This window comes from Melospiza georgiana, chromosome 2 (assembly GCF_028018845.1).
Source record: "Melospiza georgiana isolate bMelGeo1 chromosome 2, bMelGeo1.pri, whole genome shotgun sequence".
Classification (NCBI taxonomy): Eukaryota; Metazoa; Chordata; class Aves; order Passeriformes; family Passerellidae; genus Melospiza; species Melospiza georgiana.
In genome coordinates this window covers 72,557,950-72,578,463 of record NC_080431.1, presented here as the reverse complement: position 1 = coordinate 72,578,463, position 20,514 = coordinate 72,557,950, and the positions used below count along the sequence as shown (strand labels likewise).

Here is a 20,514-nt window from a genome sequence, read left to right as displayed (position 1 = left end):
TTGCCACTAAGGAATAACAGCAATTCCGTTCAGGTTAATTAGTCCCTAATTACAGACTTTCACTATTGCTTATGTCTTGCAATTATTTATTCCATCACTCTGAAGTTGGTACCATATAATTTGAAACAGTCAAAAGGATGAACTACAGGGGATATCCTTGTACAAGATCAGAGCTCTTAAACTCCTATACCTTTAATTAACTGAATGTGTTATTTTTCTGAACTTCTCAAATTAAGGCTACGTATCCAGAACACAAGTACATATAGACAAATGCCAGCTCTGCTGCAGACTGTAACTGGATATACAATTAGATGTCTTTTTATAACCCATCTGCCTTTGAATCTGCAGATGTGCAAACAGAGAGATTTCAGGGGCTTGGGGTGAGCTTGTGGTACAAAAAAATCTAATGTACCATTTTAATGCTGCTACTCATATTCACCAAATTTTTTTGGTCTTGTGTTTATGGATTAAAAATTTCCATACAGGATATATGAGAAAGAGAGGGAAGGAAGGCCATTTTTATCTTCTTCCCTCCAAAGAACAGCTGTTTGCTCTTCTCTACTTATAGTTCTCTGCTTTGTCTATCAGTACAAAATTACAGCGTAAAGAGTGAGACAAAGCTGAAGGGCTCCTTCATATTTCTGGCTCCACAATATTAGAATATGTCATAGCTGGGGGATTACTATTTCTGAGAACAATAAAACCTTTCCCCTCCATGGCATCCAAGGGGAAAGAAATGGCCAGATGCTGGCTGTGGCTGCTCCACAATTAATGAACTGTCTTCACTAGATTAAAGCTAAGGTCAATTTACTTGGGACTTAAAACTTCCCTAATTACACTGAGAACACTCCTTCTGTTTTATATATTGGGCTTAGCATTCACATCCAAAGCACCTGAAGTCAATATTTTCACAATGTAATGAAACAACTTGAAATTTATATTGACAAATATTTCAATGTATTTGTGTTGCATAATAGAGATCTTATTCTCTGGTCTTGCACTCATAAACTTAAGAACAGAATGGTTGAGTGGAAAGCCTCAACCAGTTCAGGAAGTTATGTGGTCCATTCCCTCTGCTTACTGTAAGTTCAATTAAAACACATTTCTTAGCTTCATGTCCATATCTCTGAGGGTATGGAGAGACAGAAACAATTTTGGGCAACCTGTTTGACCACAGTCACAGTAAAAAAAGATTATTTTTATATATATTTAAACAGAATTTCTAGTGTTTCAATTTGTATTTATTGCCTGTCATGCTTCTGATGGGCACAGCTGGCCATGCATGAGAAGATATCCTGAGAATAATCAGGTAACAAATCCTATTTCAGGCAAAATGGTTGAGCAGAGAGCTGGTAGACTAAGCACACTAATAATATTTCCTGGAGAAAGTCTTCCTGAAGAGAAGATGGCCAAGGGAACTATTCAAATATACAATTTCACTGTGCTTCTCTCCCAAAAGAATCACATACAAGTCCCTTCATGTTTTGATTACAATTCTCTCTTACTACAGGCAGCTTATTATTACAACCAGGATGAGTACTAAAACAAAATTAAGTAAAATTTCATAAGCTTAAATATAACTCTTGTTTAATTTGTTAGAGATAATCCTAAAGGGAATTTGACATGCCATAGCCCTCAGGTTGAGAACAGACATATCAGCAGTTTCAAAGACAGTGAACTCCTGAGTGCATGCACAAAGTAATGGGAATTGTTTCCCATTTAACAATTTATCTGTTTTGTTTTCATTGATGGGCAACATTCACAGCACTTATGATCACATTTATTTTTCACACTGTTCAATTTCTTCATCATCAATGTACTTATCCCAAATTGACAGAACCATAAGTGAAATGGAATCAGGTACTTAATTACTGGCGTGTCAATGTTTCTTGCTTATTTCTGCTATGGATTTAACTATAAACTTATCCTGAAGTCACATGCTTTAACAATAGAGGACACTTTGGTCTCAGTCTTTTGCTCCACTAACCTGAGGCTTGGAGCAATTGCAGAAGAAGTAGGACAGAAAAATAACACTGCCTATCAGTCCTTTGTTCAGTCTCGCCTCAGACAAAAGTTTACATACTACCCAGATGACTGAAGACACAGATCTGATGAAGCACTCAACATGTTCCTGTGACCTCTGTTCTCCCTGGCAATCCAAACTTCATGCCAGACTCTGTCAGAAGAAATTCTCAGCTGTTCCCTTAGGGCAGAGTTCCAGCTACTTCATGTTGAGGTTTAACCGAGTAGAAAATGAGCATCTGTAATATTCCATGAAACATCACACTAATCTTTTGTTATTAAAAATATATAAATCTTTCAAAATTATACCAATCTCAAATGCATGTCCATCAGTACTTGCAGTCTGTAGAGACCAAAAGAAACAAAATGCACTCTAATATCTAAGGGCATTATTAAACAACTTGATAAAAAAACCAGACTGTGAGCAGTGGTTCACAAAGAGATGATTTTCCACTATATTTGTGGCTGAGACTTTATACAAGGGATGCATCTGGCTGTTGTTAAGGGCTTCTCCTCCGGCAGGTGTGAGTGTGCTCAAAGCTGCAGGGTGACCCCCTTTCCTCCGGGGCTTACATTATTATAGCAGCGCCCACTAGCGAGCCCGCAGCGAGGCACCTGCGCTCGGCAATCTTGGCACCACGGCCCCGCACGGGCAAAACATCCACCCGGCCCAGGGAAATTGTTTTATTTACTCTCATCTGTGTCATGGGGGGGGGGGGGGGGGGGGGGGAAATTTTAAAGGGAGAAGTAACAACGCTTCTCTTTGGGTTTCTTGTTTGTTACACTTTCGTAAGTTTACAGCAGGCTTGTTCATTGTTTCTGAATCTTCAGGCAGATTTAAATAATAAAAATAAAGCATCAGATTACTGAATTAAAAAAACAATGTTGTAATAGAACTCATGGCCCAGTCCAGGAAAGCACTTAGGAATATGTTCTGTGCTTCTCAGAAGAAGAATATTATTGGTCAAATGTCTGTAAAGACTTATCTAAAGTTTAAGGTTCTCCTTAAAGGATTTTTAGGATCAGAAAAATCACAAAAACTAACGTCCTTAAAATCCATTCACTTGTAGTGACAAAATTTACTTATATGTTATGTTTGTATAACTTTAAGCCATTGTACCTGCTGATCAAATATTTTCCAGGCGTTCATTTACTATACCTACCACAATTAATTTAAATCCATCACAAATTAGATCATACATGTTGATATGGATCAAATCAGTATATCCCAAGGAATCAACCAATGTTTTGTCATCAGAGAAGACAAAACCATAGCAAGCAGCAACTGAATTTCTTGTTCAGAGTCAGTCATGTCACTTCTCTCACAGTAAAGATCTTACAGTAGAAAAATATGGAATAGCCTTAGAAACAGTTACATAAAGAGAGCAACCTCTCAGCTCATCTTGATTTGGACCAATATTAGGAGAAAGTACACCGAGGACTCAAAGCTTTGCTGAGTTTTGCTATGGCATTTCAAACTCCAAGCATTGCATTCAAACTAGTCTGGGAATCTATCTCCCAATGTTCTGGAGAGGCTCATTTTGCAGAAGGAGGTCCTCCCTACCCATTCCTCAGAGGTAATGCACTTTGGTCACACAAAACCTGACGCACTCAAATTTATTTGAAAATATTAAAATATGAGCACCCTGTTCTGAGATTCCTACTGTGGTTTCTTTTTTTCTGTGCACAAACAAAAAAAAAGCAAACAAAAAACCCAACACCAAGCCAACATTTTTCATTATATTATCAGTTCTGCAAATTCCAGTGGACATTAGATCAAGATCTTTGGGGAAAAAAAAACAAACAAAAAAACAAACAAACAAAAAAAAAAAACCAAAAAAAACAACCAAACAAAAAAAACTGACTTTATACAAAAGGAGAGACTACAAAGCAGTTTTCCATAATTCCACTTAGAAATATGAAAATTCTAAGCAACAAAGGAGAATTTTCACCATTTGGTCAGAACGTCCACTGGAAATGACAGACTGAAGTGTTGATCTCATTTCTTCATAGCTAATAACCAGAGAATGCTTTAATTATCAACAAGATCCTTAGGAATGCCTGTAAATTCTTCCCCATGTTGCATTTACACACACTTTCAGGTTGCTGAAACAATTTTGGCTTTAATATGTAGGTTCTTATTTTCCCATGGAAACTTGCAGTGATCTCTGTAATTTTGCCAAATGTACTACGTATTGCTGCTGTTACCAAAACCCACTTATACCATGTGGTGCAGGAACTAATAGACCAGGTGTGTTTTCATCTATAATCCTTGACATTTTAACAATCAATAAAACTGCATGGGATGGAGGTGGTGATCAAGAGAAGGCAATAGCAGTTTCAGAAAACATTTTCCAGCAAGTTGCAACAAGAGTGGTTATGGTGGGATGCCACTATGCCAGCAATGTCATAACTATGCAGGAAGATAAAATGACACAAAAGCCATATAGGGACCCCAAAATACTCTGTGAACATTTTAAAGAATGATTAATGCTGTGATTGTGTTACATAAATATTAAAACGTAGTCAAAGTATTTGAGAATTCGCAAAAGATTAGCATGCGATAGAAATGTTTAGGAATATGGTAATCAAAAAAAACGAGTCATAGGGAATTTAAAGAGCCTGGCAGTAAACTCCTCTATACATCTTTCCCTTTCGGGATTTAGAGTTGTGCATTTTTAAGATGATTCTCTGCCACTTTTGAGATGATCCCCTAGTTTGTCGTCAAGACTAGGAGAAAGAAACGTCTTGGCTCTCCCTGCACCCAGTCACCTCCTCCCCATCAGCGGGAATAGCTTCTCAGGGCAGAGATGGGATGTGAGTGGGGCTGTGGGGGTGGCGGGGCCCCAGGGTGCGGGACGGGGCTGCCGGCGGGCAGCGGGCAGCGAGGAGCGGGCGCTGTCCCTGGTGCTGAGCACCGCCCGCCGCCCGCGTTGGTCACCAGGCAGGTCTGGGGATGGGGGAGACAAAAATAAAACAACCTAGAAATCAACCGGTGGTAGAAAATGGCACGGTGGTCACATTTGGCACGCAGGGTCGCATTTTTTACTAATAAATGCATAGATCTGGGTCTTAGAGAAAACTGCTGAAGGAGAATAACTCCCAACATAGCTACCTGCGCTGCCACAACTAAGCGGCTCTGCACACAGACAGACATGCATGTGTGCATCCACATTGGTGCTTAAGTCTCTGTCTGCATGCTCGGCTAGTGCTATCACTGTCCCCTTCAACCCAAAATGAATCATTTTTGCACGTGGGGGGATTAGCTTTGATTATTAAATAAGTAACAGACGGGACTCGCTGAGCAGAGCCAAGTGATTTGTCCCAAGGTCACACAGAAAAGTCTATGGCTGAGCTAAGCCTGGCTGTCTCTGGAAAACAAATACATCCCCGTTTCCATTACACCTTCCTAGCAAGACAAATCCCTACTTGTGAGCAGAGGGACTGTATCACACATCACCGAGCCCAGGTATGACAGTAGCCCCAGTCCCTGCAGCCCCACACAAATCATGCTCCTCGGGAGGGATCAGTGCCAGCTGCCCTCCAGCTCCCTGACCCCGTGATGCCCCTGCAGCCCCTAGAGAGGTACCCCACCAGCTGGCTTGTTGGTGCCCCAGGAGTTGTGCTAGTCCTCCATCAACCAGGGCACCAAGCAAAAGCAAGAAGGGAAGCAGGGGGGGAAGAGTCCCTCCTTCATCCACAAGGTTTCTGTCCACAATCCAGGGCACATAAATACCCTCTCCCAACCCACAGCATTACCTTGTCAGTGGCAGCAAACGCTTCTTCCCACAGTGGTGGCAAAATAGTCCTTTTGGTGGCAATAATTAAGACAGGTAGGGGTAGGCACCTCCTATTTTCAGCCACGGCAGAGATAGCACTCCTCACACAGACCTTCTGGAGCTGAATAATCCTCAAATGCCTCTGCAAAGATCACCAGCAGGTGAGCCCCACTCGGCTAGCATTGTCACTCCTCCAGCTACGGGCACATCCTATTTTCTTCTGATCACAGGCAGTTGCTGAGGACCGAGTACCCTACCCCCGCGAATGCATGCACACACACGCCATGCAACACGCTGTTCTCTCAGCATCGCCCAAATCTCATTTGCAAGAGGCGTGAACGGTGCCTGGATTTAAGGGAGGGGGAAGGCATGAGGAGGAGGAATAAACAAACAAACGATGAAACAACAGATGGGTCTTTGCTCTCTACCACCACAGCCTTGGTCTTCCTAAATACTTGCTGCAGCCTGACCCACCTGCTTAAACACCTCCGCCCTTCCTCACATTCGCAATCTCTCTATGTTTATAGTGAGCTAGCCCTGCGTTCTGCCCTGTGAGGAAATCTCCCCAGATGCTCTGAAGGTTGTAAGGTCCCCCTACAAAGCGACACCTCTCTCCGGCACTAGGCTCTGGCAAGTAAGAAAGCAGTAATCGGTTCAGAGCAGCATCATCCACAGGCAGGGGAAAAAAAAAAAAAAAAAAAAAAAAAAAAAAAAAAAAAAAAAAAAAAAGGCGGTTTAAAACGGAGTGGCAGGGTGGCAGGGAGGAGTTTACCCCTTACCCCTGCGGTACCGGCGACCTTTTGCGAGCTGCCCCCCCGAAGTTTGCTGTCTGTCCAGGTCGCGGTGCCGGGGTCCCGGGCACTCCGCTGCCGCACCGGGCTGGGGGGCGAGGGGGCTTTTTGTATGGGCGAGCACCGAGCTTCAGCGCAACTTTTTAGTGCCACCAAGTGGCACAGATCCCTCCAGGAAACCAAGCAGCATGCCAGCCTGGGCTCTGCCTGCTGCTCTCTGGCAAAGGGAGAGAAAAGGATGCAAGAGCAGCCACCAGCCCTCTACACAAAAATGCACACGCAGAGAAGGGAATATCAAGCCAAAAGGAGGGAAGGAAGGACAGGTTGCCCTCTCCAGCCCTCGCCCCTTCCCTCGCCTGCAGGGTGACAACGCTGGGCACGGCGAGATGAGGAGAGGTGCCCCCGCCAAGGGCAAAGCGAGCTGCCAGCCCCTCGGGCGGGATGTGTCCCCTGCTCCTGTCCCCGCTCCTCCCCACGGCAGGTGTTACCTGCAGCCACCCCTTCCTGCCCGGCTCTCTGCCCTCGGGCATCCTGGGCTCTCTGGACACAGAGGCTCTGCGGCTCCCTGCCAGCCCTCTGCTTCCTCAGCCAGCATCCCTGGACCGTATCTGCAAATCTACGGACAGGCTTTTCATTTGCCTACATTCTGCCCACAAGCTCGGTGCCCTCCGAGCCCTTCCGCTTCCCCGCCCTCCCGCAAATCCCACAGCAGCACTCTCCCTGCTGACTACCTGCTGCCCGCAGAGCGCGTTTACCTTTCCTCGGTTAACCCTTCCCTTCGGAAGCCAGCCGAAGCTTCACCTTCTCCTGCGGTGTCCCTGCATTTCCCCAAATCCTCTCCTCTCCCTCTCTCCCCCGTTCCACGGCTCAGCCCCGCACACCCGGCTCCTGCTTCCATTCACCCCCAGCCATCCCGCACGGCACCGCTCCGCTCCGTTCCTCCGCCGGGGTCGGCACGACGGCTCCGGGCGCGGGGAGTGGGGTTGTGGCCGGGCGTGGGTGGGTGCGAAAGGTCCGAGGTAGCCTGAGCCCTGACAAACTCAACACATCCCTGCAGCCCTACTGCAACAACAAGGAACACCAAGGAAACATCACAACACAGTGCCAGGCAGAGATCATGTCTTTGTTTAAAGCTGTTCTTAGCAAATAAACAAATAAATAAAGTAAAATGGATTAATAAATAAATAATAAAGCAAAATGCCATTTAAGTAAGAGCTGATCTGGCGTTTAAAAGGCTGCTGACCATTTACCAGGCTGTAGTTGCAGGGAAGGATTAGCTCGCGCATCCATTTTCAAGAATTAACAGCCTTTCTCTGCCACTGCTCCACAGCTTGACACTCCCTGCTGCTTCTCCCCTCTTTGAGTTGCTGCTTAAAATGTTATCTCTTTTTATTTTTTTAAAGCAGCTGCTGAATGACCCAAATCCCAGCCACTACATGATGTGGCTCCCCCAGTGCTACTGCATTGCCATGTCCAACCTGCACTATGTCCTCCTCACACCCCTGCCCCCCTGAGTTAACTTTGATAAAGTGGCTAGAGCACAGAGGAAAAGTCTTACTATGACTCCATCTGTGCCCCTAATTCCCTGTGTTCCCTTTATTGCTGTCTCTCTCCCACCAGATTACCAGTTTGACTGCTTCTTTCATCTCAGATTTTGAAGGATAGATATCCCACATGTCCTTACCAGGTGTGGAATATGGCCTCTCCTTCACATTATCCTTCAGTCCCAGCCAGGGCCTGGCTGGCAGCCTATCACCTGGCACCTTCAGTCACGGAAGCCCTGGAAAAGGCCAGGTCTTAAGCAGAGGGCACTGTGAATGTGTGTGACTCTAACTCTTTTTTTTCCTCTATACAGTTCCAAGAGCTTCTGTGCAGGTGCATAAAGGAATCAAGGTGGGTTATTACATGACAGGGTACACCCCAGTAGCTGCCATTTCTGTCACTGCCCTGGTGAGCAAGGAGCATCTTTCCTCTTCCTCCCTAGACCCATACTTCTCTTAGACACTCATCTTTCTGATTCTTCACACTTCTCTCAGACTCTCTTCTTTCTCATTAACCATGTGCTGTGAAATGGCTAGAAGGTCAGGAGCCTGGAGACAGAGAAGAAGAAGGGACATATCTTGGTGGAAAAGCACAAACAGACAGTAAGAGGGGAGGCTTGTGTCTGTAGAAAGTAACGGTGAGACCAAAAGCAAAGTGGTATTGCTGTGCACAGGGGTCTGGAAGGAATTAATGTGGGATGAATTGAGGCAGAGGGGAGGTGCCATTGCTTTGCTGGGCTGTCACAGCAGTTGTCTGCCTTCCCCTGGGACTGTGTGTGTGATGAGGGAGTTGGAAAGCAGGCACATCTCGCTGGCAGCAGAGACAGCCAGCTGGCTGCCAGGGAGCAGGGTGACCCTGGCAGGAGATGGAGAGCATCCCCACACAAGCAGGACACACAGATCTGGGCAGAAGCAGCCATAGGGGATGCAAAGCAGCTCCTACACACACATCCCCAAGGACTCCCCGTGAATCACAGCCCAGAGTCAGAGTTCATTGTGCCAGATGTTTGGAGCATCTGGATCAAAGATTAAAGGAGGCAAGCATGGATGGGGGTGGCCATGGCATTTGCATTCCTAATGCCTCTCGTTGACCCTTTAAATGGGGTCCCAATAAATACAGACATATAAAAGGTCCTTCTCCTTTGCTCTCTTTCTCCCCTTTCTCCCGTCCTCCCTTTCTATCATTCTCAACTATTTCACAGAACCCATAAAATTAGCTGCTGTCTTCTCTACTGATGGTAGATTCAGTTTCCCCTACTACCAAATTTTCTCTCCTATTTTGATACTACTTTTAAAGTTAACAAAAAGAAAGCTTCCCCTTCCTGTTTGCAACATCACCAACAAAAGATAAATAAACTGGTACCTGAATAAGGAGACATAATGACTACAATTTACAAGCCCAGTATTGGTAATACTCATTACTTTTGTGGCAGTAGCACCTATAAATACTAACACATTGGCAAGGCTGTACATTTGCTGTATCTCTGCACTCTGAGGAACTTGTACATACAGAAAATTGCAGGGGGAAAAAGAGTATGAGTAAGCCTGGTATAATCAGTGTCTGAGCATCCTAACCACAGTAACATTTTAAGACAGAAAATAAGGAGGCTAAGGGAATAATAATTTGGATTCTTCTCAGTTCCAGAATTAATAAACCTTGTGGGACACAGGCAGCACAATCAAAGTGTGGACAAGAAGGTGCTGTTGTATTGACCAAATAAGCCAAGTGTCTGCTTTCTTGCAAAGTAATCTCTAAAACAAAGAAAAAAAAGGAAAAAATGGATAATATATATTTGTATTGTATGTATATTGTACGTATATTATATGTTTATATATATATATATATACATGGCAGTGTTTGCTCCATTTTGGATAATATGGAATAATCCAACATGCTTATAGCTCATGACATACTTAAAATCAAGAAAATTACTCTTGCCTCCCTAGCAATTATACTAATGGTAAGTCTGTTATGTAGGAAACAAGAAAAGGTGCAAAGTATGATGTGCAACACATATTAAAAGAAAATCTAGACTGCTAGGGTATAATAATACTTTTAATATCCTTATCCTTACTTGGTGTTGTTCTTCCAGCCTTGAGGAAGAGCCTAGGGCCTGATTTTATATGCTTCTTTTGTAGAGATTTATGTATAAATTTCAAATTCACCTGAGAGTTCTCCTAGTTTCAGCTACCATAGGGTTAAGTTCTTCTCAGTGGCAGTTGCATTGCTGTGTTTTGGATTCAGAATGAGATATTTTGAGGTTTTGCTAAGTCATGTTTATCCTAAGTCAAGGATAGTTTTTTCTTGTCTCTTGTTCTTCCACTGCATAAAAGAAATTGGGAGAGAACATAGTTGGGACAGGTGACATGAACTGACCAAAGGGATGTTCCAAACCATACAACTGTCATGCCCAGTAGGTAAACTGGGGGAGTTACCCAGAAGGGGAACAAATCTGGGGTCAGGAAGAGGGGTTTGACATTGGTCAGCAGATGGTGAGCAACAGAATTGTGCATCGCTTGAGTTTTCCCAAATTGTTATCATTATTATAATAATTTACAACAATTACCATATTTTACTTGACTTTTGATTATTAAACTGTTCTTGTCTCCATCTACAAATATTATTTTGACTCCCCTCCCCATTCCACCAGACTGGGGGTAGGGAAGAGGGAGGTTGAGTGACCAGTTGTGTGGTGCTTAATTTCCAGCTGGGCTTAAACCACTACAGAGTGAATACAGGAATATTTTCTTTTTCAGGGTGCAGTTCATGCGATCTACCTTAAACATTTTGTTTAGGATGACAAAGAAGGAGACATTAAGATGCATCCACTTCTCATCAGAGATTCCAAAGTGAATCTATTCCTCAGAGGCATATCCATAGCTTGAAAGCACCAGTGTTCTTTCAAGGAATCTGACTATTTTTTCACTCTTGGTTGTGCATAGGTGTAAAAGAGACAGTGAAATACCAAATACTTTAAAGACTGTTCTAGTTCTATGCAAGGAAGCAACCCAGGTCTTAAAAGCTGGGAAAAGTCAGAAACTCCAAACTGAAACTAGGTCTGAAATTCCTTCACTGTCATTCAGGCCCCGAGTAAGGATTCTAGATTCAGATTTAGAATCTAAAATAAGAAATGCCTATAAGATCTTGTTTGGCCTGACTCTTATGCTCATCATTGGAAAACAGGACATGAGACAGGAAGGCAGAATACAGACCTCTGAGAAGGATGCTGCAAGAAGAGTGTAAAAGGGGAACAAGAATTTATCTATGGAGATTTATGTGAGTAACAGAGTGCATCAGGTGTTGCTAAGAGATTGTAGCACACAGATGTCCTCAGATTTACCCACAAAAATTATTTTAAGAGAGCAAAACCAGTTTTCAGGGCATCTGAGTGAAAAATGAAAACCAAATGATTGAATTTATCCTAGAAAATTGTTCTATGTGCCCTCCCTGTAGCTCCTTCTTGGCACTTTCTAGGGAATTAATTTCATGTCTAAAGTAGCTGTACTACTTTAACCAAAAGGGGTAAGTGGAACTTTTGCAGAATTACTACTCTGGTTCACATTAGTAGGAGTATTCAGGGGCAGTAACTTCAACTGCAAATATTTGGTTTATATTCATCTTTATTACTAAAGATATTATCCCTATTATTCAAGTTAGGTTTCCTGTTGGTTCAAATGTTATAAGCATTTTTAACTTTATAAAATCAATAAAAATGTGTTAGATTTACCTAATTTCTTCTCGCTTGCTTTGTTATTTTCACTTTCTTGTAGTATCTGTCCATTTTATGTCTACCTAGTGTATCCTATGCTATTCCAATCACTATATTCCACCAAAGAATTGTAGCTCAGTCATCAAGAGACTAAAAACTGGTGTGTGAGGATCTTAATTAAATGCAATCAGTATGCATACATTAAAAGGAGAGCTTAGGGTATAGTCAGGCCTCCCTATTAATATTGAGTGAAATACATTACTCCAAAACAAAAATAAAAAAGTAAAATTCTGTAACACTAAGGTTCTCAGGAAACTCCACACCCTACAAAGATGTTTTTGTCTGTGCTGAAAAAAAGCCGATTAGTGTTCTCACATCATTCAAAATCTGATGCTGCTGCTCCTATTTCTACTCAGCAAGTTCCAATCTGAGTGGGGGAATGCTTCTAATGAAGGCTGGCAGAATGAAACCTCCAATTATGCTGCAGTATGATACACTATCTTCTCTCTGCAGTGAGAGTAGAATATTGAATGAGTGAAACTCAACCAGTTTTGAACTCATGTTTTGAACTCATACCTGATAACCCCAGTTGGGCATCTTCAGCTGAACACTGGGGAGGCAATGGCAATGGGGCCATTGTGTTGTGAAGTCCCCAAACCCGCACAAAACGGGATCCAACTTGTGTCAGTGCTATTGATTCGTGTGAATACAAGGCAGAGAAGTTCCTGGCTCTGAAATGGATTCTAATCTGAGCACTCTACTCATTCCAGGATCCAGACCTTGCACCCATGAGAAAGAATGATATCAGAGGTAAATACTCTTACAAGTTCTTTTTATTCATAGAATCATATGTGTGGTGCAGGTATTGGGAGGGATCTTAAAAATAAAAATCATCTCACTCCATCCTCCCTGCCATGGGCACAGACACCTTCCATGAGACCAGGCTGCACTAAGGCCCATCTAGCCTGGTCTAGAACACCTCCAGGGACGGAGCATTCTCAGCTTCCCTGGGCATCCTGTGCATGTGTCTCACCACTCTCACAGCCAAGAATTTCTTTCACATATCTAAATCTTCCCTCTGTCAGTTTAAAAGCATTCCCTCTTGTCCTGTCACTGCATACCCCTCTAAAAACCCCCTCTCCTGCTCCTTACTTGCCACTTCTCTTTAGTCACTGAAAGTTGCTAGGAGGTCTCTCTGGTACCTTCTCTTCTCCAGGCTAAACAACCTCGATTCTTTCAAACTGTCTTCACAGGAGATTTGTTTCAACCCTCTGATCCATTCATGGCCCTCCTCCGGACACACTCCAGCACACCCATGTTTATCTTGGAGACCTCAGAGCTGGATGCAGAGGTGTTAAACAGCTCTGGCCCCAACAAGCATTTATCAAGCATTTGCCCTTAGTGAAGCCATGCTGGCTGTCATCAATCGCCTCCTTATTTTCCATGTACCTTAGCATGGTTTCCAGGAGGATCTGCTCTATGATTTTACTGGGCACAGAGGTGAGACTGACTGACTGACCGGTGGTCCCCATGGTCTTTATTTTTTCCTTTTTTAAAAATGGCGTTAAGTTTTCCTTTTCCACTCACTGGATTGCCATATGTTCTCACATATGAATGTGTGCCTGCTTCTCCCTGTCTACAGAAGACCTCATCTGTTCAGTGTTCCTGGCTGGAAACAGACACCTACTAGAAAATGACCTATCCATGTTCTGCCTTTCAGCCTCTCCCATGAGCTCTTTCATTCTCAGGTGGAATTTCATGCACCCCAGCTCATCACTGACCATTATGGAGAGCTGCCCTTTGATTGGAGAGCCACCCTCAGGACTACCCTGCATGAAAATAAACCAAACTGAGTAAAAAGATGGTGAATTTCACCTGAAAAAAAACTCTGTCCTCCAGAAGAAAGTGGCAAAATGTCACCGCAATGCTTCACACTAATCATCTTACTTGGTGTATTTTAGCTGAAACACTTATATTTCCAGCTATTCTTGGCCAGCTGATTCCTCCTGCTGACACAGTGATACGCATCCCGTTTCCCCTATGAACAAAGGAGGTTGGCAGAAGACTGGGAAATACGTAGCACAGAACAACCTTGCCCTAGCAGTGACACAGGCTTGGATCAGCACATGCCTGCTTGGCAGTTCACCTGCCACAGAAGGGGACTTGGAGCCAGCTCTGTCTCCTTGCTTGTAGCTATTTCTGTGCAAAATGTCAGCTCAGAAGTAGAACTGGTAACAGTGGCAGGGGACATAGATACAAAATTATTTCAGTCCCTCACCTTCCTGCAGGGCCAAAAAGAGGGGGGAAAAGGATAAGGCAAGCAGTAATCTGAGGTGTTTTTTGGTATATGTCTTTAAATTATAAATCCCCAATATTGCTTTCCAAGGTAAACAATTACTGTAGTTACCATAGTAACACCAAGTTGACAAAAAAGTCCTTGTATTTTGAAGATGACTACTTTGTTGAGACCCAGCAATGTGGCTGCTGTTCACAAATTGACAGTTTCTGTCAAACTAATTAATTCTCTATGGCCCATTGAAGAAGCAGGTGCACCTCAATTTTTTATTGACACTGAGCAAGCTCTTGAATTTGTGAAATGGTTTTGTTTTTGTTTCGGGGTTTTTTTTTGCATTCCAGCAAAGGAAGAGGCTGATGAAGAAAATTAGTATATAAATTATTTCGACCTATAATTAAATACCAAATGCCTTTCCCTTCTCTTACATATTGCTCTGTTTTTCCCTTAGTTAAATCTATCTACAAAACAGCCCCAATTTTTTTCTCTGTCAAACTTTCTCCCTTTGACTATCAGTGCACACTAAAAGAAAACACAACTAAGAGAAATGCAGCTTTGTTTTCAAATGGTATGTGACTCTAGACATATAAACGTGCTTTATTGAGACAAACCCACAGTTGACTGGTCATATTCTATTTATACTTAGGGCTTCTCCTAATATCTTTTCTGGATTTTTCTTTCAAGATCAAGAGTTGTGTCATGGTAGACTACTGGATCAATATTATGATTGCTGATGGAGCCGAATCATTTACAGTAATGTGTGAGCATGAGCAGCTTGGATATTCAAAGTGGATACATAACAAAACTTTCCTTATCAGACATGCTGTGATGTGAATTCTGCCTCTGGTCATCTATACTTCCTTCATGATCAGTGGATAGGAACTGGTGCCTGGCTGATACAATTAGTGTCATAGTGTCATCCCTAAGAAGTCCTCAGTGAAAGTTCCTCAAGATTGGCTAATTTATGAAAACTAGAGTAACTGAGAAGCAGATACCTGCTTTATGAACTCTTAGACTTAAGCCAGATGAACGTGACATGGTTTTCATAAAAAAGGAAAACAAGCATTTAAAAAATTGTTTAGTTAGGAAATTGTCAAGGCTCAGGTATAAACTTCTTTTTGGAGAGTGACTGAAACAACCACCTCTTTTTTCCTCAGCATGGGCCACTAGCTGAATATGAAGTTTAAATGATCACTTCTCCACTTTTCCTGTGTTTAAACACCAGTCTGTGCATTAAAGCAGCTCAGACACATGGTGTGCTAAAGAACACTCTGAGCTTATTCATTCGTCAAACCTACCTTATTGTGCATATTTCTAATGCAGCTACACCCACAGCATTGAGCTGACAGAAATGCTTATCACAGTGCGGCCCCACTGAGACTCCCAATATGAATTCTCATCTTAAGAAGCCACGTGAAAAATCCCACTGTGGCCCCAAGAAGTTCTGAGACATCATTTCAGGTTTAAATAGGATGGAAAATAAAATAAATGAAAAAAATTGTTAGAATTGTATCTCTGAATTGTACGAGCACTTGGATGATCACTGAATGCAGAAGTAAAAAAGAATAAAGAATAAGTAAGGCAACAATGAAAACCTCCTTGTGATTTGGTAGGAAAAAATCAGTGTCTCTTCTTTTTTTTTTTCCCCTCACAGGTACAGCTCTGCTGCACTTTATTAGAAAACTACAGTAACTGTTCCATGTTTCTAGTACAGCTCTAGGGTAGGCCAAATGTTTGCCTTACCTGCATCTCCCACTCCTCTTTGAAGGTGATCATGTCTTGCTAAAACAAAATATTTTTAAAATTTGGAAGGGAAGTAAACAAAAATCTGCCATTCCCTGTTTACTTGATATGAAACTGAGGTGTGAAGATTGGTCTCATAAAGCCATGTAATATGCAAAGCCTGCACAAAGAGAGAAAAATACTTATTCTTATAGAGGTGAATAGGCTTTTGACTGGTTCCAAACCAGTACCCACTGACTAAACAGCATGAATGAAAACAACCTGAAATAATAGGTCAGATCTAAGAAAGAGAAATATCTGAACCTCTCAAGTGTCTCAAGGACTTGACCTAGAAGATGGATGGTAGTTGTGTGTAATGCCAAAACTGCAGTGATATCTATGCATGTGTTACTGGAAGGAAGGCAAAGAGGTATTGTTTTAAGCAGAGATAAAATGTTGTGCTGTATAGAAAAAAGAAACAACCCACAACTCTCACACACAGAGTCAAATTTCACATGTAAAATGGCCCCAAAACACTGCTTTGTGCACAGGTCTATTAACTCTAATGAAAAAGAGAAACAAAGCTTTCACGATATGGTCAAGTTTGTTAGGATCATGCTTGACTAGACAATTCCCTTCTGAGTTGAATCTAATACTTCTGCAGCAAAGAACTTTTTTATGTTAAGCTTTTTATAAATACTGATAATACTTCTGTTCTTTTGATGCTGTTGTTTAGAAATAAAACAACATGATTTTGCTTACGTGGAGTTTAAGTCTTTGAAACCAAGGATGCAAAAGCTTTGCTGATGCAATGAGGGAACCAACTTCACAAGACATATCAGCCTAGATTTCTTTTTTTTCTTCAGTTTTGCACACAAAGAATTTGCAGCCTCTTTGATATTGACAATACTGACCTATTTTGCAGCAAGAGGATACTTGTTAATTCTTCAGAAATACCCTTAATAATTTCAGTAAGGAAAGGAAATAATACAAAGAAAAGGAGCTAAGTGTGGAGGAAGACTGTGAAACAACTGAAGAAAGTACAAACAATTTGGTAATGATTTGCTACATTAAAGAAGATACTGAGAGTGCCTTATTTTCTTTGTGGCCATATTCAAGAAATTCTTTCCAAATATAGCAAGTTTGTTGCTTGTGTTGACTGAAAATAAATTACTCCTGTAGCCAGAAATGAGTTATTCAAAGATGGCTTCTGGAACAAGAAAATATTTTTAAAATACTGTTGGAAAGATGGCAAGAATCACCTACCCATTTTCAAGGCTTGATGTTAAAATTCAGCACCTAGGCCAGCTATCAGATCCACTGACATGACAGCAGTGTTCATCACACCTCCCTCTGGGTTTTTGTGATATACATTCATTACTTTTTCTATAACTTTGCTCATATCAAGATGTAATATCAAAATGCAATTTAAAAAACCACATTGTCTTCAAAAATCATGCCCTCTGAAACACAGAACTTTGCTCTGTTGCAGTCCTGTGAACTGCAATCCTCCAGGGTTTTAATATCGCAACTGTCCATGTAAATTAAGTTTTATGGGTTTACTATGATTTGAAAGCTCTGCAGATTATCATCTTTCTCTGTGACCTTTTCCTGAACCTGATAAAATAATCAGGATTTCGATTTAAGTAGAAAAACAAGATGAGAAGTATTTAGCTACAAATATTTTAAAGCTTGCCTGCTCATCAATTCTATGTCATCCTCTGGTTTTTGTAGGGGAGAAGTTGAGAAGTCAATCTTCCCCTTTTTGTAGGGCTTTTTGTCTGTTTTTTTGGTTTGGTTTGCCTTGGTTTGGTTTGTTTTGGGGGAGGGCTGTGCATATGCATGTTATTTGGGAGGCCTGAGGAGGGGGAGCACTTTGTGTTAAAAGCAATTTACAGAGAAAGAAACTCCTCCCCATATGCTCACACCCCTGGATGTAGCAGGTGCAGATAACAATACCCATGGACACCAAGAGAAAGAAGCACATCTTCAGTTTGTGGAAATGGGAATTCCACCTCACTACAACAGTCAGCGATAGAGACAGAGATTGTTCCAACTTTCAGCCTAGGACGGCTGGATGAAGGAGTGTGAAATTTCATAATTAGACTCTTGCTTACAATCAGAATGAATATGTCTGTAAATTAAATCAGCAACTTCAGCTTCCCAAAGTAGGGCTATAACAATTTTTATGTAGTGAAATCACATCAGTTTGCTCATGATGATTAATGCTACTCAGAAGATAAAAAAAAAGAATATTATTTATTTTATTTAAATGATTACTTTGACTGGAGTAGAATGCATAACAAGAGTCATCACTGATTGGCCCTTCAGTGGATAGCATGCCAAAGAAGTAAAGGATTTCTGAAAACAAAGAAATTTTAGTAGACCTTTCAATAAAATACTACATTAAAAAAAATCCCCTATAAGTGTCGGATTCCAGGGACGCCAGATGTCGGAGTTTCATTTTTCTCTTTTTCTTCTGTTTTATGGTTGATTTATGTTTGCCGGTTTTCTGTTTCTCTTCCCGGCTGTTTTAAAGACCTGGAAAGGCCCAGAGTGGCCTTGGACAGCCCGCGCTTCAAAGGACGAGGAGAGACTTCTGATCTTGTTTCGGTCTTGGTGTTTATTAATTGTTTATCTAGAAGATTTTCTTTCAGCCCAACAGAGGTCTGCACAGCAGTCAGCCATGGGCACACTCCCCAGCCTCTGGGGCGGTCACTTATCTTTATACCTAAAGTTACGTGTACAATATTTACAATTTCTCTCCAATACTTTCTACTCTTATTAGCCTGTGCACTTCTAGTAAAGACCAATCCCAAAGTGCCACCATCACCACAGAAGATGGAGGCCAAGAAGAAGAAGAAGAAGGACAGGACACGCCCCAATTCCTCCATCTTACTTCTCTAGACCCCCCTGTACAGAAATCCTAAACCCTGTGTTCTACACCTTAATTAACTTATCCCTTCACCATTCACCCCAGTGAAATCCTCCCAGTCCTCATACAGGTGTCATCTCCTGTGTAGGATCAAAGTCCTGTCACCAGACACTTCTGGCAACATTCCAGGACTCCCGAGCCCCCCAAGGGTGGTCTCGGTCCCTGCACCTCAGTTCCTGAGGTGCTGAGATCCCACAATAAGTAGTTATTGTAAATGAAAATGAAATTGAAGTTGATAAGTGTAGTGCAGTATTTAATGAACTCAGAAATTCTTTGCATATTTTCAAAACTTGCAGACATTTGAAATATTGAAAAAAAATGAACTAAAAAAATCTAGTAGGATACAAAAAAGTACTTTTATACTTTTTATGCTACCCTTTACTGTTTCCTTCAAAGGACAGTAGCATAATGGAAATATTTTTATGTCTTTCTGGCATTCAGATGCTCTATAGATAGAAGACACACTTGGATGTTATTCTGCTTTGACAAGCTTTCAAAATCTGCATGAGAAAACAAGGTTGGAACCAGAACTTTCACAGCTTCATGCAGATACAGATTAAGAAAGAACATCTAAAACGTCTTCTACTCTTTAGAAACCTCAGGACTGACTTTTCTTGCTCCCTCTTCCCTTCACTTAGCACAGAGAAAGCAAACAAATAGAATAAAATTACTTTTGCCAAGAATGAGTACTGAATTGCAAACCTCAATACATTTTTCTCCCTTCTGTACATAATCAAGAAGCCATTTGTTCTGCAGTAAAAGCTGCTTGATACATTGCCTCAAAAGCGCTGCAAGGAAGGCTGATAACACACTTCACCATTTTAGAGGCAGCAGGGACTGCACATGCTCGGTGCCGCCATCACCTAGGAAACAAATGATTGCATCTTATTTTTGGCATAAGGCTGTAGGTGTAGGAAAGATCTGAAATTCGCTCCCACACAGAGCTGAACTCATTCCTCATGATGCCAAGGGGAGCGCTGAGCGGAGCCGCTGGAAGCACCTCCTAGTGGCAGCCAGGGAACCACCCACGGGCACTAGACATGGCATCAGGGCTCCTCGCCGCGCGAATTCCCCAGGAACACGCTGTTCTGCCCGGCAGAAGGCACAAGTCAGGCCAGGCAAACATAAGAGGCTCTTTGGAGCTGAAGATCTCCAAATGAAATCTGTGAGGGACCCAGAAGCGGCGCACGTCAAGATGTAGAAGCATTCAAATGGGCTTTAATGAAACAATTAATTTAAGTGCTCTTCAGAAGCTGATGTAAATTGCCTCTGCATCAGGGCATTACAGCAGGAGGCTTAATATATTGATAGATTTTAAGGCCAGAAGGAACCATTAGGATCATTTAACCTGACTGCTTGCATAGTACAGGTCAGACACTCTCACCCGAAATTCTGTAAGTAAAGCCCATAACTTTGGATTAAGTGAGAGCATCTCTTCCTAAAAGCCTTCCAAACCTGATTTAAAGAATTTTAATAATAGAGAATCCATTGCAGCCCCAGATAAATTGTTTAATGGGATATTATCATAACTCTTAAGGTTTTGCCTCTTATTTTTAATCTTCAGTTTCCAGATTATTACCCACCATTATTTTTCAAGCAAGCAGTTTGCAATATAATTGCGACCTACTTGGAAAGAGCTTGATTGTGAGATCTTGAGCAGCCCTGATGAACACAAAATATGTACATGCAATTTCCTTTCTATCCTTTCTGCCTTTTCTCTG

At 42.0% G+C, this 20,514-nt stretch overlaps 1 protein-coding gene across 3 annotated transcripts in view; it reads right to left on the bottom strand.

Annotated features, from left to right (window-relative positions):
* GRM5 (glutamate metabotropic receptor 5) overlaps positions 1 to 7,482 on the bottom strand; it is a 244,074-nt gene extending 236,592 nt beyond the window's left edge. For 2 of the 3 annotated variants that reach the window (XM_058018390.1, XM_058018392.1), the window contains exon 1: positions 5,782 to 6,451. The gene's annotated coding sequence lies outside the window, so the exon portion shown is untranslated. Of the gene's footprint in view, positions 1 to 5,781; positions 6,452 to 7,347 lie in introns of those variants that run through there. The other variant, XM_058018391.1, reaches the window with a different exon arrangement.
* Between the last annotated feature and the right edge of the window lie 13,032 nt (positions 7,483 to 20,514).